Below are 15,952 nucleotides of genomic sequence, written 5' to 3'. Positions count from 1 at the left end.
TGAGGACACCACAGGGCACATAAAGTGCAGGCCAGGGAAGATCTAGGTGAGACCTCAGAGCATCCATGCTGAGGGCCATAACTTTCCCCAGGGCACATTCTAGCCTTCCAGCATCCAGGACAGGGCTTGGCACCTTTTAACTGTTTGCCATGGATTGATTTTCAAAGGGCCAATCATGAATGGAGAAGTTTGGAAATTATCTGATTCAGCTCTGGATGAGACTGTCACCAGGAATGAGTCAGGCCATGTAGATGAATGGAGAGGACCCTAAAGGGAGAGCTGGAGATCCCTCTCCCCTAAGTGAGAGAAGCCTCTGCTCAAGGCAAGAGGCAGGAAAGTGTCTTTTGTGCATCTGAGTCCCACAGAGCTTCCCCCTCTCTGCCCAGTACTCAGAAAGTGGATGAACACTGATTCCTTCCCCAGGCCTGACCTGAGAGTCCCCACCCTCCTCCTCAGGTCCAAGAACAGTCTCCTACACTTCTACCCCATGAGTCCTCCTTGCCCTTCAAATGGGGGGATGGGGGATGGTGCCTCTGGCCTCAGCTTCTCCTTCAGTTTTGCCTTCTGTCTTGGAACCAAAAACAAGGCCTCCAGACTCATGTAAATGCCCAGAGGTAGCTGAGTCCCTGCCCCACTGCTTCTGCAGTCACAGCATGTGCTGGTCCTTTATAAGCAGACATGTCTCCATCCACAGCAAGGTCTGGCGTTGCTTGTCAGCAGATGTTCCCTCCTTCTTCTCTGGCTGAGACACTGTACACTCCTCACTGACCCAAGCAGAAAATGTCGTGTGTTTGAGGCTGAGGAGGAGGCAGCCTCCTGGCCCATCTAAGGACAGGGCTGGGGGCTTGTAGTTTAAGCAGACCTCACCTGCAGGTGTTTACTCTTCCAAGGGATGAAATTTCTTCAGGGATATTTCCTCACATCTTCTCTGACTGTCCCAGGAGAACCGTACTTATTTCCCTACAGTTCCTTATTTGTACTTCTCTATGTTCCCTCTGAGGTGGAATTATTATCTCACTTGTTGAGAAAATTGGAATTTTCTGACCTATTCTGCCATCTTCCCCCAGAACAACAGCTTTTTCCTAATTATTTTTACACAACCTACACTTACATTCACATGATTATTGATCATCTGGGTTTCTTCCTCTGAAAAAATGACTATTCATATATTATAAAAATTTTTTGAATTAGAAAACGCTTCAAATTCTGATGTGAATCTATTCCATGAATCTGGAAAATGAGATTCTGATCCCATTTTTGACTCTATGAAGAGTCTCTCTAAGCACTGATGAACATAAAAGTCCCTTTCCTCCTTCCACTATGCTGAAGGCTGATACTGTAAATTTAAGGAACAGAAAAGACTGTCTCCGTTTTCAAGGACCTTCCTCCTGACCTTCCCTGGGGCTACCATTAGCTGTGTGGCCACTAGAGGAAGACACTGGAATGGGTTTTGGGCTAAAGTGGGCTGGAAATGCCCTCTGGGGCTCTTAGCTCCTGGTCTCCTGTGCTGTGGCCTGGGGGAGGCTCAACTTGTGCTGCCTTCCCAGTCCCTTCCCATGAGCTGGGGACAGATGCAGAGCTATCGCTCCCAATGCCCCACCTTTTTAGGGGACACTTCAGAATTCCGTTAGTCCCCAGAGTGTGAACAACTTCAGGTGCTAAAAATGTGCAGACAGTTCCAATGATGAGCCACTGTTCAGCACTTACCATGTGCCAGCCATTGTTTCAGGTGCAGGGGGCACAGTAACAAACAGCAGCATTCTGTTCTCAGAGCTCCTTCCCTTCCATTGGAGGAGCCCGGATGGCCCAAAAGGGGAAGGACAACACAGAGAAACACCAGGGAAGTGGAGGAGGAGGGAGCCCCTACACTAGGGCTTGGGGGGATGAGGGAAGGCCTCAGGCAGAAAAAGAGGCTGGAGCAAGCACCCCAAGGAAAGGCCCCCACAGTGCCTTTCCACATCTCCCTCTATTCCCAGATCTTTGAGATCTACCTGAGGGTCAGAGGGGTCTCAGGGTTTTCTGGGTTCAGGAAGACCAGAGTGCAAATTCTGAGCCAGACACTTACCAGGTTTGTGACTCTGGGTAAGTCACTTAACATCTTGAGCTTTCTCATGTGTCAAATGAGAATAATAATCGCATTTACCACTCATGGTTTTTGTGATGATAAATGAAATTATATTTTAATGATCCTGAAAAAGTGTTCTTTCAGACAGAAAGGGCAGAATATTAAATAGTAACAGACGCAGAAGTAGTTGATTAAGGAAGACTTCATGAGAGCATTTTTATTTTAAGTTTAAAGGCAAAATATGAAAAGAAAAATAGGAACAAATATCAAAACTAAGGTGCCCGGGGCGACTCCCCAGCCTTCGCCTTCTACTTACCTATCCCCGGTCTTCGGACGTCTCCGGTACCTCTCCTGGTTGGGGGAGGGGAATTCCCTCTCCCTGTTAGGGGAGGGGAATAAACAGGCAGAGCACCCGAAAGGAGTTGCAGCCAGAAAGCTTTATTGCGTTTCTTCTCCTCCCGCTCTCGTGGTCATCCCCTTTTATTATCCCCTGTCTCCTCCCCCGTACCTCCCATGGGTGGGCGAGCTCCTCCCAAGTGCCTCCCCGTGGGTGGAGCCAGCCTGTTACCAGGGCCATCCCAGTACCCCACAAGGGGGCAGGTTCGGACCCTCAGGCGTCTCACGGTCCTCACGGGGGACCCCGGTCCAGAGCTGTCCCCCAACATCTCCCCCTTTTTGTTTTATATGGGTAGGTTGGGCGATTCCCCCCATGGGGACCTGCCCTCGCGGGGTCTCAGAGACAAGACATCGCCTTTAAGACTCTCCAGTGCCCGTGTCAATAATTGCAGGAGGCACTTCAGGAGGCACGGCAGGACGAGACACATAAGGACAAGAACTGCAACGGAGGAGAGCACCCCTGGCAGCCAATGCAAGTCCAGGATTCGTTGTAACCAATCGAAGATGGAACGCTCTTCTTGTTCACGCTTTTCCTCAAACGTTCTGGAAAGGTTATTCAGCTGATCAATAAGCAAGTCCAACTGATGGATGTCATCTGTGGCGTTGTAAGCCAGCATAGCCCCCTGGAGGGCTTTGCGGACCGCCGGCCATTGATTGGGGAAGGTTGAGGAATCAATTGGGAGGTTAAGCACGCAAAGCGGGCGATATTTATAATGGCATTGTAACATCTCATAGCGTTGATGTAACGCCATTTGGTCTCCTAGCCAAATTACTGTGTCTTGCAGGGCGGTGATTTGGCTTTGGAGGAGATGGTCTATGTGGTCCTGACGGTGCCACACCGCTACCTCTGATTTCATGAAAGATTGGAGAGTGGAAGCTAATAATTGTCCTTCCTCTATTAGTTGTTGAATCTGAAACTCTTCATAAGGCGGGGAGTCCCTGTGCTAATGCCCAGTAGGTGTCGCCCCTTTGATCCGCAGCTCGCTGCTCTGCGGGGGTGGCGTTGTACCATTTGGACGGGACAGCCTCGGACCCAGGAAGGAACTGTTGTAAGGCCATCAGAAGTGTGAACATGGTTATCTCACGCTGTTTGCACACCCGCTTTGGACGGTGCCTTCCTCTCCACCCTCGTCTCCTCCTTGCTTTCGGCTTCTCGCAGCTCAACTGCCCATCGTGTGGGGATCCAGATCTCCGTCCCTGGGTCGGCTCCATCTGGTTGGACACAAAGATACCCCTGACCTCTCTCTATAACTACTCCAGGGCCATGCCATTTGCCTTCTTGGTCCCTCCACCGGATTCGAGCTCCGGTGAGGCAGGCAGTAGGGGCCTTTAACGGCCTTTCCCTTCTGCCTCCCATCTTGTGGAGATAAAATCTTTGTGCGGGGCATGTGCCATCGTCTCGGATTTGCAAAAAATTGTGAGTGAAGACGGCTTGTGCCAGATCACCTAGAGGCGCCCCGCTGCCCTTACTCCCCCTTTTTGTTTTAACAGAAGAGTTTTTATAGTGGGGTTAGCACGCTCAACAATGGCCTGACCTGTGGGATTATATGGGATGCCAGTAATATGAATAATAGAAAATTCTCTACAAAAGGTGGCAAAGGCAGAGGAAATATAAGCTGGCCCATTGTCTGTCTTTATGGCTCGAGGCACCCCAACCATGGCAAAGCAACCATAGAGGTGGTCGATCACTGCACGGGCTGTTTCCTTAGGCTGTATAGAGGCCATAATAAAATTGGAGGCCGTATCAATACAAACATGTATAAGAACTTTGCCAAAATGTGTTATATCCATTTGCCAAAGATCGTTAGGGAGATCACCACGGGGGTTAATTGCGGTGTCTCGGGCAAGAGGGCGAAATGGGGCACAATTGATACACTGTTTGAATATTTGGCGAGCGTTTTCTCTGGACAATCCATAAAGGCGTCGCAAAGATCGGGCAGATAGGTGATACTTATCATGGGCTGCCTGTGCTTCTAAATGCAGAGGGAATATAAGGACTTTATCTACAATATCATTACCCTGATAAATGGGTCCTATGGTGGACATATGTGAGCGAATATGCAATACATAAAGAGGAGTAGAGCGTTGTAACATGGACTCTTGAATATCATATAGGATTTGAGCTATAGTTGAAGCACGGGGATTAATGAGGGCAAAAGGTAAAGCAGCAATAGCATTTGCACAATACAAGCTATCAGTAACAAGATTAAAGCTCTCATTAGGTAATATGGAGAGAGCATATTGTATTGCCAGCAATTCATTTTTCTGGGCTGAGGAATGCTTGGTGGTGTACACCTTAAGGAATTGCCTGGAAGGGATATAAACCGCAGCCCTATGGTTTTTAGTAGCATCCGTAAAAACAGTGGGTCCCGTAACTGGCTGTAGAGATACAACAGTAAAAGGCATATGGATAGGAAGGACTTCCCATCCTCTAAGCGCTGGGGGGAGCGGAAGCTTTATGGTATTACACATACATAAAAGAGAGGCCCATTCTGGAATCTCATCGGAGAAGCACCTTAAGGCTTCCTCTGATGCCTCTAAATTCAAAATGGGAAATCTGCCAAAAGCCAATAGGCAGCGCTCAGCACCTAAAAGAAAAAAATGGGCGACCATTCGCCATTTATGTGGAAGGGCCTTTTTGTTGCAAGGGGTGTACAGCCACTCCAAAATGCCATGTGATTGATAGAGGCACCCAATGAAAGTACTGGCTTTTAATATAGTGGCATAAATGGGTTGGTTGGGTTCCTGCCGCACAACAACTGTGGAGCATCTGTTGAGGATGCTCTTGGCTGCCATTAAGGCCTCGGATGTCCAATGTCTGGGTGAAAGCAGAGCGGGATCCCCTCGCAGCAAATCATACAACAGGTATAATTCACCATCAGGGATAGGGGTAACTGCCCGCATCCACTGTATAGCGCCAATCAGCTTTTGAAAATCGTTGAGAGTGGTGAGCTGAGAAAGATCAATGCTCGGAGGACGGCGAGCAATCCGTCCTTGTTTCAATTCATGGCCAAGATACTGAAAAGGGGGTGTAGTCTGTACCTTGTCTGGAGCCACAGTTAGCCCGTGGGCAGCTAAGGTATCGACCATAAGTTGAGTAAGCGCCATCGTGGAATCCTGACTAGGTGTGGCAATAAGAATGTCATCCATATAATGAATGATAATGGCCTTGGGGAAGCACTGTCTGAGTGGGGAGAGGATGGCGTGGACATACATTTGGCACATAGTAGGACTGTTTGCCATCCCTTGAGGGAGCATGGTAAAATGATACCTTTCATATGGCTGCTGGTGATTTTCCGAGGGAATGGAAAAGGCAAATTTGACTCTATCTTGTGGATGTAAGGGAATACTATAGAAACAATCTTTGATGTCAATAATTGTCATACTAAAATCTCGTGGGATTGCAGCAGGGCTAGGGAGACCAGGTTGTAGCGCCCTCATAGGCAGCATGCATTTATTAATCTCTCTAAGGTCTATGAGCATGCGCCAAGATCCATTTTTCTTTTTTATAACAAAAACAGGAGAATTGTAAGGGCTTGTAGTGGGCTCAATGTGGCCCTGCTCCAAAAGGGAAGCAACTATAAAGCGTAAGGCGGTGAGCTTTTGAGGGGTTAGGGGCCACTGCTCAACCCACACAGGGGTTTCGGTTTTCCATGTTATAGGTGGGCTGCTCACCGTCACAGTGGCCCCGGAATGTTTAATTGAAGGTGTTCTGGGGTGGTAAGGTGTAACCCAAGTTGCTGAAGAAGGTCACGCCCCCAAAGGGCGTAGGCAAGGCCGGTCAATTTCAAAGGCCTAAAATACCCCTGATGATTCTCAAAGGTCCAATTCAAATGTTTAGCAGCCCGTAGTGCCAAACTGCCACCCCCTACTCCAGCAGCCTGGGCAGCACCATCGTTCACCGCCCAACTGGGGTCCCACTGGGATGCATTGATGACTGAAATATCTGCTCTGGTGTCGAGCAGACCCATGATTGGGCGTCCTTCAACCAAAACTTGTACCATGGGGCGATCGCCCACAATGGGAGAGCACCAATTAACTTGATGGGTTTCCTGCCCAAACTCTTCAACCCAAGGCAGAGAGATACCCCTCCCAACGGGAGTTCCTGGGGCAATGTTTATGGGATAACAATGAGGATTGTTCAAATAAATGGTAGAGGATCCGCTAGCCAACAATTGAGTATGGACTATAAATGGCACATAGCCAGAGGGTCCCACCACCAGACGGGGGAAAGGAGCGGGGGGCATGTCGATCCCTTCAGTATGCCAAGGTCTTATAACTAAATCGGCATCGGGGGAATCCGTGGTAGACGTGCATATTAGGGTTGCAATTTTTGGAGAGCCTGTTGATACTGCTGCGGGAGCGATAGGGGTACAGAATTCCCGGGCTGGGGGGCAGGGACAGGGCCTACAGCCTCCACTGGGAAGATCTGTTTCTGGGGTCGGGGGCCCCCCCGAGGGAGGCCTCCTTTCCCATTTCCCGACCAAGGTGGTTGAGGCTGCTGCTTTAGACGGCAATGTTTGGCAATATGGCCCGGTTTCCCACAGCGAAAACAGGTGGGCAATGCTCCCATTTTAGCGACAGGGCACTGGCTCTTAAAGTGCCCCATTTGGCCACAGCGATAACATTGTTTCTGGGCCTTGGTACCTTGAAGGGCCTGAGTCACCCCTTGGGCCACCGCTGTCACCATGGCTTGGTGGGTGTCTTTAGGTGGAATGTCTAACAGCCTCTCTACTATCTCTTCGAGGGAGGCGAGAGGTCCCAAGCCCGCTAGGGCTTGGGAGCATTCTGGACGCAAGCCATCTCGGACCAGCTGAGCTATCAGGGAATCCGTTCCTGGTCCCGAGCCAAGAGACCGCCGGACCGCAAGCTGGACCCGACTCACAAAATCAGTGGGGGACTCACTAGCCCTCTGCTTTAGCCCTACCAACTTATCCCTCATAGTCCCCGGGGCGTCACTCTTGGCAAAACCCCTAATATGACAATACTGAACTGCAGCCATCACCTGAGGATCGAATTGGAGCTGGTCAATAAGCTGCGAGTATGGCCCTGCCCCTGTTATCATATTCACAGCGTCCTCTGTCTCTGCAATATTGTGTTCCTTGACATATCTGAGCGTCTCTTGTCTAACGGCAGCGCCATAAGCCACTAACTGTCCTGGTGTAAGGATAGCCCCCGACACTTCCTTCCAATCAGCTGGGGCCCACGGCCAAGTGGCTGTGGTATTCGCAAAGAGATGCTTCACATAAGGTGACGAAGGGCCATATTTGGAAACGGCCTCCTTCAGTTCTTTCAATAATTTGAAGGGCACCAGTCGATGGAAATGGTTCTTGTTTCCCATCGGATCCCGCTCCACAATGACAGGGTAAGCGCCGGCCCCCTCCCACTCCTCTAAATCTATCTCCTGTCCCTCCGCCAAAGCTGCGGACAGGCTCTGAGTGAGTACACTCAGAGGCTCCGAGGGCCCGGACCGCCCGTAGGTAAATGACCGTGCTCCTTGTGATGATTGTGACAAGGACGTGGCGGCTGGGGAGAAGGAGAGGGCATTCAGCCCGACCTTGGGAGGACTGGGAGTTCCCAAATTTCGTTGAAACTTCTTCCTGCAAGTTCCCCAGCCCTCTCTTGCTGTTTCAGGGACTTCCCATTCCTTCTTGAGTGTTCCTCCCTCATCGGACTTTCCCTTTGTCTTGGGAACTTTCCACTCCCTCTTGGGCGTTCCCTCCTCATCAGACTTTCCCTTTATCTCGGGGGCTTTCCAGGGGACCTTCCACTCCCTCTTGGGTGTTCCCTCCTCATCAGACTTTCCCTTTGTCTCGGGGGCTTTCCACTCCCTCTTGGGCGTTCCCTCCTCATCAAACTTCCCTTTTGTTCTTCCCCTCGGGGCTCTAGAGTCCCTCCCCTTGCTCAGCCGTGCTCCACCTTGAAGGGCGTGGTCCTGGTCCCTGCCTGCACATTCTCTTAACATACCCCATGGATATAAAGGCTTGGGGTTGGGATCATCCTCATCAGATTCCTCTTCTTCTTCTGTCGTCCCTTGAAGGGACTGCCCTGTCTGGGTCTCGCCGTTTGATCACCAGGGGGGACGGGGATCCGAGCACAAAAGTGCAGCGACCACTTGAAAGAACGTAAAGTCCTCCTCTGTTAATACACCCGGGTTCACCCTCTCATAGGCAACCATCTGTTGTCCCACTATGTCCCATTTAGCTGGGCGTAACCCACAATGCTCTAGCCAAGGGGAGACATCCCAGATCTTTTCCACAAATGCTCTACAGTCCCGAATGTGGGGCTTAAGCCCATGGATCTTACAAAGCTTATACAGCTGACAAGCAAGTACTCCTTTATCTTCGGGCTTTAAACTGGGAAAACTATTTCCCTGACCCATCCTGGCCACTTCCCAATATTAAGACTGCCTGAATCTTCCCGCAGTAGCGAGGCAAGGCCACTTCTCAATACTGAGGCTGCCTGAATCTTCCCGCAGTACTGGAGCAAGGCTACTACTGCGGGGCAAGGCGGATTCTCCTCTCCCTACGGCGGTCCCTGTCTGGGCGCCAGATGCCCGGGGCGACTCCCGGGCCTTTGCCTTCTACTTACCTATCCCCGGTCTTCGGACGTCTCCGGTACCTCTCCTGGTTGGGGGAGGGGAATTCCCTCTCCCTGTTGGGGAAGGGGAATAAACAGGCAGAGCACCCGAAAGGAGTTGCAGCCAGAAAGCTTTATTGCGTTTCTTCTCCTCCCGCTCTCGTGGTCATCCCCTTTTATTATCCCCTGTCTCCTCCCCCGTACCTCCCATGGGTGGGCGAGCTCCTCCCAAGTGCCTCCCCGTGGGTGGAGCCAGCCTGTTACCAGGGCCATCCCAGTACCCCACAAGGGGGCAGGTTCGGACCCTCAGGCGTCTCACGGTCCTCACGGGGGACCCGGTCCAGAGCTGTCCCCCAACACTAAGGTAACAGAAAAAAAGGAAAGAAATTGCCATGTGCATGGCACAAGTAAGGGAGGGGATTCAAAACATGCAGAACTAAATGTCCACTTTAAGAAAGCCGATATCACAAATACTGTGTGTTTTTTTGAGAGCTGTCCATCTTTGTTTCCTTATAAGTTTTCTTTCCTTCTCTGCTCTACACTGTTGAATTTGTCCTGTTCTCCCCTTTGTACCCACTGAAGGCACAATTAATCACACACACTTATAAACACATATACACACATACGTATGTAGATACATATATAGATACATACACATAAATGCATACATATATGCATACCTACACATTCATATACATACAAAGGCATAAACATTGAAACTCATTTCATAAACAGAAACATAAACACACGTACACGTGTACATACATACACTTACACACACATATGCTTAGATATAAATAATCACAGTTCTATATACACAGATACATTCATATGCCTCACAAGATTTACCAGCAGGATAGTTCATCCACCTCTAAGAAAGCAGCATTTAATTCTATCAAAAGTAAAGTACAAGGAAAACTTGGAGATATGCAGGATTCCTGGCTCAGGAAGAAGGCAGATGGAATTCAATTTTGTGCTGATAGTGACAATCCAAAGCAATTTTACGATTCCTTGAAAATTATTTATGGACCAAAACCTATGGTGCATCACAACTACTCAGTGCTGATGGAGCCACAGTGTTGAGTGTTAAGGACATGATCCTAGAGAGATTGGCTGAACACTTCCGTAATGTTCTTAACAGACCATCATCAATCAGTGCTGAGGACATTGACACAGAAATGGTTTCCATTATTCCCCTTTTCTCAGACTGTACTTCACCTCTCTTTTACATTGATGTGCTTTAAAACATTCAGAGATTCTTCATTTGAATTTCCTTCCATAACCACACTTTTGTCCTGTCCTTCAAATGGCTCCCATTTCAGGGCTATACTGTCCAAACAAAAGTATTTCCTCTGTTAATATTTAATATAAATTTTAGACTTTAATAAGGTTCAAAGTTTGAATTAAGAAGAGCCTGAACCTAATAGTCTCCTTTGTTTAGAGGATGTCTTTTTAATGTCAAGCAAATGGGACTTCCTTACCAGACCCTTCTTCTGGCATCTTAGTGATAAGGCCTGGGTTGTAACTTCAGCTTTTGTCAAACTCTGTTAAGGCCTGTTTAGGACAGGATGTCTGTTATCTGGGTGATGGGACTTTTTCCTTATCTTAAATCACAGAGACATGCTACAGAAAGAAGATGCCCATAGCTTGGGATCATAAAACCCAACTGACACCACTTTGTTTGCAATGTGTTTATCTAAGAGAACTCTTTTCTTATGGCAAAAGGTACTTAAGACAGTCAATTTCTGTACTAAGTCAGCCAGTTCTGATCCTGGCTCCATAGCGCTATGTAACCATTTTCTTTATGGGGAATTGATCAATTAATTAATTAAATCATAAAATGTATGCATTTAGCCTGTTGCCTTTTCTTAACAAGTTTTTAGGTCAACACCTCCCAGCTGTGAACCAGGGAATTAAAGCTTGATGTGGAGCTATCAACCAAGAGGTGGGTGTTTCCAGCACAGGTCTCTCATTGTCCAAGATGACCAGAGTAGATCAGGCCAGGGGGGTGAAGCTGAAAAAATTGCTTAGAGGTGTCATCATTTATCCAAGACTGAACGTGGGCTTTTCTTGTGTAGCTGTGTTCCTCTTCTCATTGTCTGAGAGAAAGCAAAACAAAACTGCATATTCTGGTTCAGCTAGCCCACTGTGGAGGTTGGGAGGACCATCTGGTACATGTTAAGGTAGCTGGAGCGTCTACTCTCCAAATCCTGCCAGCCTACCAAGCCTAGGAATTTAAGAGCAGGCACCGATTGATGGGTTCGTCAGTTAACGATAGCTTTCCTCAAAGCTGGAGAGAGAGGTGGTACTTTCTTGGACGCTGGGGGTTCTGCCATTCTTCAGAAGTGCCAAGAAGCAAGGTTCATCTTTTTGATTTGTGCCACTTATGTGGATTTGAGGCCCTATTGGACCCAGGTTGAGAGAGAGGAGCTGTCCCTTGGGTATGGAATCTTTTGGCCAGATGCCAGCCTCTTGTAGTGGACGGCCTACGTCCCCACATGGTTTGGTGATGTGGTGAAGAAGAAAGACACGGGAGGCAGGAGAAGACAGCCCAACTCTGTTTATTGATCTGAGGGTCAGGGTATTTATAGACAGAAACTGCAAGCCTAGGTGACATTCTGCTGTCTCCTGCCCTACTGATTTAATCAATCTTATCTTAAAGACTATGAGCTTAGAGGGCATCTATTTTACATATCCTTTGTTTTCTGTAATTCTCTTGTTTGTCTCACTGAGACAGCAACATCTGGGGGGCATGGAGAGGCATTCTGGATGATAATGAGCACAGTCTCAAAGAACAGTTTCCCCAAAGATCTATCCTGATCTTGTCAACCACACTCCACCCTGTCCCACAACAGCCTCCGGACCCATCCTTTCTTAGCAGGCTGCATGCTCTTGTTCATAAATGAAGGAGGGCTTGGAGAGTTGCCTCTGTTGACCCTCTTCACCACTGTGATTCAAAAGAGGTGGGGGTGGGCAGGTAGGATAAGGAAGGAGGGCACCCTTCCTATTCTCCTCAGCATCCCTCCACATTCCATTGGGCCCAAGTGCAGAGAGGACAATCTCAGGAGGACTGAGTCTGAAAACAATTGAGGCTGGGAGGATTTCTCCATGCCCTCTGGGGCTAAGCATGTGCCTTAGGTCTGGGTTCTGGGGGGTCTCCCTGACCCTGATGGTGGGCCTAGAGAGAAGCATCATTGCCAGAAGTCAGGGGATGAGACAGTCTAAGAGGATACCCTGAATACAGACATAGTGCTCACCTGTGAATCTCTTTTTTCTTAAATATTTAATAAATTTAAAAATGTAGATTAAAAAACAAAATTTCCTTAAACTCTGCCCCCACTTGCTTCCCTAAGAGCCTCAGTGTTTAGAGAGTGTGCTTAGAAAACTAGATGAAAACAGGCCCTTTGGTCTTCATCACTGGAGGCCAGAGCTGGAAGGAAGTTTTGACATCCCCTGGTCCAATCTCCATAATTTTGCCAATGAGAAAGTGAGATCCAGAGTGAGGATGTTCCTGGTTTCCTTCCTCTGTAGGGTCTTGGGAGACCTGTGCAGCAGGAGCCTTGGGGATATGGTGACAGAGGCTGGGCTCACTCACTGGTGTAATTGTTTCTTTGGGTGGTCATGAGGCAGCTCTGGATTGGAGGCCAGGCAAGGCAACAAGCATTCTTTTTAAAACCTCTTTTTCTTTTATTTGTTTTCAGTGTTCTAAATTCACTTCTATACATGCTAGATTTTTTCCCTCTATACCCCCTTCCCGCCCCCTCCCCACTCTCTCCCTGACACGGCATACAGTTTTATGTGGGTTTTACACATACCTTCCTATTACATACGTTTTCACCTTAGACAGGTTGCATAGAAGAATTAAACTGAATGGGAGAAATCATAAAACAAAGACAAAATGGAAAAGAAAATGATCTGCTTCATTCTGTGATTGAGTTTAATAGTTCTTTCCCTGGATGTGGAAGGCATTTTGCCTTAAGAGAGCATTGGGAATTATTTAAATCCTTGAATTGCAATGAAGTACTATGTCTACCAGAAAAATTCCTTTCACACTGTGGTTGTTGATGTGTACAAAGTTCTCCTGGTTCTGCTCCTTTCACTCAGTGTCAGTTAATATAAATCTTTTCAGGCCTCTCTGAAGTCTTCCTCTTCATCATTTCTTATAGTACAATAGTATTCCATTACATTCATATAGCACAATTTATTCAGTCATTCCCCAGTTGATGGCCATCCCCTTGATTTCCAGTTTTTGGCCACCACAAAGAGAGCTGCTATAAGTATTTTGGTACATGTGCGATCCTTTCTCATTTTTATGATCTCTTGGGAATAAAGTCCTAGAAGTGGTATTTCTGGGTCAAAGCGTATACACATTTTTATAGCCCTTTGGGCATAGTTCCAAATTGCTCTCCAGAATGGTTGGATCAGTTCACAGCTCCACCAACAATGAATTAGTGTTCCAATTGTCCCACATCTTCTCCAATATTTGTTGTCTTCCTGTTTTGTCATGTTAGCCAATCTGATAGGTGTGATGTGTTACCTGAGAGTTGTTTTGATTTGCATCTCTCTAATCAGTAGTGATTTAGAGCATTTTTTCATATGAGTATAGATAGCTTGAATTTCTTGCTCTGAAAACTGCCTGTTCATATACTTTGACCATTTTTCAATTGAGGAATGACTTGTATTGTTGTACATTTGACTCAGTTCTCTATATATTTTAGAAAGGAGGACTTTATTACAGACACTAGTTACAAAAACTCTTTCCCAACTTTCTGCTTGCCTCCTAATCTTGGTTGCATTGGGTTTGGTGGTCCAAAATCTTTTCGGTTTAATGTAATCAAAATTATTCATTTTGCACTTCATAATGCTTTCTATCTCTTCTTTGGTCAAAAATTCTTCCCTTCTCCATAAACCTGATAAATACACTATTCCTTGGTCCATTAATTTGTTTGTAGTATCAATCTTTATACCTACCTCATGTACCCATTTGGACTTATTCTTGTGTATGGTATCAGCCATTGGTCTATGCCTAGTTTCTGTGACACTGTTATCCAGTTTTCTCAGCAAACTGTTAAACAGTGAGTACTTATCCCAGAGGCTGGGGTCCTTTTTTTTTTTTTTTAAATCAAATAGTAGATTGCTATATTCGTTGACTATTGTGTATTTAGTACTTAACCTATTCCACTATTCTACACCTGTGCTTCTTAGATAGTACCAAGTGACTTTGATGATTGCTGCTTTATAATACGATTCAAGATCTGGTAGGGCTAATCCACCATACCTAGCATTTCTTTTCACTAGTTCCCTTGATATTCTAGACCTTTTTGTTCTTCCAGATGAATTTTTTAATTATTTTTTCTAGCTCTAGAAAATAATTATCTGAAAGTTTGATTGATATGGCACTGAATATGTAAATTAATTTAGGTAGAATTGTCATTTTCATTATATTGGCTCAGCCCACCCATGAGCAACTGATATAGTCCCTGGGTTTGTTTTGTCAGGTAGACTCCCAAATATTTTGTAGTGTCCACCCTAGCTTTAAATGGGATTTCCCTTTCTACCTCTTGCTTTTGGGCTTTGTTACCAATATATAAAAATGCAGAAGATTTGTGTGGGTTTATTTTGTAACCCACAACTTTGCCAATGTTGTTTATGATTTCAATTAGTTATTTCCTTGATTCTTTGGGATTTAAATTCTGAAATCTATTTTAAGTTTTTCTATGAATTCTATTTGGGCAGGTGACCATTTGATGTTGGGGTAGGATGGTGTTTCTTTCCTGCATTATCCTCTTTGGTAGATGAACACCAGTCTTCTCCATTCTCATAATAATTCTCTATGGTTGAATTTTCTCCTTTGCCTGTTATTTTTTTTTTTAATCTGTGCCAGCTATGTTTTTTTAATCAGCTCTAGTCCTGGGGGATCAGGGATGGTGCTTCTGGCCTCGGCTTCTCCTTCAGTTTTGTCTTCTGTCTTGCAACCAAAAACAAGACCTACAGACTCCTATGAGTGACCAGAGGTAGGTGAGTCCCTGCCCCACTGCTTCTGCACTCACAGCATGTGCTGGTCCTTTCTAACCAGAAATGTCTCCATCCATAGCATGGTCTGGCATTCTTTGTCAGCAGAGGTTCCCTCCTTCTTATCTGGCTCAGACACTCTAATCCCTTCAATGTCCCGGGAGGAAGTGTTCCTGTGGCTGGGGCTCATCTAAGGACAGGGCTTGGGGTGTTTACATTTCAAAGGGATGAAATTTCTTCAGGGATATTTCTTCACATCTTCTTGGCTTGTCCCAGGAGGACCACACTTCTTTCCCTACAGTTACTTATTTTTACTTCTCTATGTTTGCTCTGAGGTGGAATTATTATCTCACCTGTTGAGAAAATCTAGAGAGCTTGGAATTTTCTGACCTGTTGTACCATCTTCCCCCAGAACAGTAGCAGTTTCCTGATTATTTTTATTACACAATCCAAACTTATGTTCGTATGACTACTGATCATTTGGGTTTCTTTCTCTGAAAAATGACTATTCATACATTATGACAATTTTTTGAATTAGAGAATGCTTCATATGCTAGTGTGAATCTATTCCATGAATCTGGAAAATAAGATTCTGATCCTGTTTTTGACTCTATGAAGAGTCTTTCTAAGCACTGATGAGCAAAAGGATCCCTTTCCTCCCTCCACTGTGCTAACGGCTGATACTGTAAATTCAAGGAAAAGGAAAGGCTGTCCCTGTTTTCAAGGAGCTTCCCTTCCAAAGGGGGAAGGCAATAAAAAGTGGACCTTCCTTGTGACCTTCCCTGGGGCTGCCATTCGCCCTGTGGTCACCAGAGGGAGACATTGGAATGAGTTTGGGGCTGAACTGGGCTGGAAATGCCCCCTGGGGCTCTGAGCTCCTGGTGTCCTGCCCTGTGGCCT

Source organism: Notamacropus eugenii, chromosome 4 (genome assembly GCF_028372415.1).
Source record: "Notamacropus eugenii isolate mMacEug1 chromosome 4, mMacEug1.pri_v2, whole genome shotgun sequence".
In the NCBI taxonomy this organism is placed as follows: Eukaryota; Metazoa; Chordata; class Mammalia; order Diprotodontia; family Macropodidae; genus Notamacropus; species Notamacropus eugenii.
This window is presented reverse-complemented; position numbering follows the sequence as displayed.